Source organism: Amblyomma americanum, chromosome 10 (genome assembly GCF_052857255.1).
Source record: "Amblyomma americanum isolate KBUSLIRL-KWMA chromosome 10, ASM5285725v1, whole genome shotgun sequence".
Taxonomy (NCBI): Eukaryota; Metazoa; Arthropoda; class Arachnida; order Ixodida; family Ixodidae; genus Amblyomma; species Amblyomma americanum.
The window spans coordinates 147,502,658-147,504,824 of NC_135506.1; positions in this window are offsets into that span (position 1 = coordinate 147,502,658).

Sequence of the window (2,167 nt, forward strand, 5' to 3'; positions counted from 1 at the left end):
CCAGTCTGGCAGATGTGTCAAATATCGAGCATGAAAGAAATTTAGAGAGAGATGAAGATGTTAATTTAGTTAAACATTGCAGGTCTTATCAGGATTGTTCGCCGCATTTTGAAGGTGCAAGGATTCTAGGCAAAAGCAAAGATCAAACTGCACGTGAACTACTGGAAGCTTACCATATAAAGAAAAAGGGCGTTTTTTGCGTAAGCGATACCTCTGGTCATCTGTATAAAGCGGAATGTGACCTTTTCTCTGCCAGGCGATAAGATGGGTTTCACGGTGTGATAAAGTTTGTTTTTAGTCTTTTGGATTCTGTTTTTTTTTTGTTTTTTCTTTTTTTGCTTTTTTTTGTTTTTTTGGGTTTTGTGATCGAGGTACGTGTACCTGCTGCGCGCGCATCCGCGGCGGAACCTTTATATTTCCCATTCCTGGCGAAATAAAATCAGTTGTGAGTGCAGCGTTTGTCCGTGTCGTATGTGTTTCTCCCCTTTTTTGTGCTCGTAATTTTTTTAGCTGCAGTTATGTGGAAGCAAAGTAACCAACTTGCCCAAAAGCTCGTTTTACGAAAACCTCTAGCCCCTCGAGAGCGCAAGCCATGGCAAGTCCCATCTAAAACAGTTCGGCCGCGGCATGGCGCCACTGGGTCGATTGGGACTGTGGCAATATAGAGGTAACAGAGTGCTCATAAAATGGGAAAAAAATTGTATCAGGGCCTGTAGAGATACAGCGGGGGCTTAGGCAAGGATGTCCTTTGTCCCCTTTGTTGTTCATGTTGTACCAGCAAGGGTTGGAGACCAAGCTAGAGGGGAGCGGACTAGGCTTCAATCTATGTTTTTTCAAGCAAGGGGAATGGATTAAACACACATTACCGGGACTAATATACGCGGACGATATAGTGATAATGGCTGACAACAAGGAAGACCTGCAGAAGTTGTTAGACATATGCAGTACAGAGGGAGATAGATTAGGCTTCAAGTATAGTAAGGAAAAATCTGCAGTCATGATATTTAATGAAGAGGGCGGCGAGCATAGAATACAAGAGTTCGTGCTAAATGTAGTGAATGAGTACAAGTATCTTGGGGAGTGGATAAATAACATTGCTGAGTATCTGACAGAGCATGAAAAATATGTAATGAATAAAGCTAGTAGGAATGCAGCTGTCATGAAAAATAGGGCACTGTGGAATTACAATAGGTATGAGGTGGTAAGAGGGATCTGGAAAGGAGTGATGGTCCTTAGCATAACCTTCGGTAATGAGGTCCTGTGTATGAGGCCACATATTCAAGCTAGGCTAGAAATTAAACAACGGGGGAGTAGGGAGGTTAGCTTTGGGAGCACATGGAAATACACCAAATCAGGGGGTACAGGGTGATATGGGATGGACGTCTTTCGAGAGCAGAGAGGCTTGGAGTAAGATATCATTTGAGGAACGATTGAGAAAGATGGAGGAAAAGCAGTGGGCTAGGAAAGTTTTCAGATACCTGTATATAAAGAATGTTGACACGAAATGGAGAAAGCGAACTAGAAAATTGACAAGAAAATATCTGGACAGCAGTAAGGGGGCAAATCAGCAATTATAGGTTAAGAAGGTGAAAGAAACAGAGAGAGCTCTTTGGAAAACAGGGATGCTGACGAAATCGGCACTGGGAACATACCGGACATTTAAAATGGAAATTGTCAAAGAAAATATCTATGATAATTGTAGGGGAAGCTCTTTGTTGTTTGAGGCCAGGACTGGAGTTTTGCGGACTAAGACGTATAGTGTCAGGTACCATGAGATAGACACTTTGTGCATTGCGTGCGGAAAGGAGGAGGAAACGGCTGAACACTTGATACTTTTCTGTAAAGGGCTTCACCCTACAGTGTAAAGCAGCGGGGCTGACTTACCCAAGGCATTGGGGTTTAGGGATAGTGAAGGGAAAGTGGATTTTAAGAGGTTAGAAGTAACCAAGCGAAGGTTATACGATTGGTGGCTAAAAGCAAGACAGGAGTAAAATTTCACAAAACATGGCTTGGTGGCTTGAGCCACCGCCCGATTTAAAGGGTTCAGCCGTATCCATCCATCCATCCATCCATCCATCCATCCATCCATCCATCCATCCATCCATCCATCCATCCATCCATCCATCCATCCATCCATCCATCCATCCATCCATCCATCCATCCATCC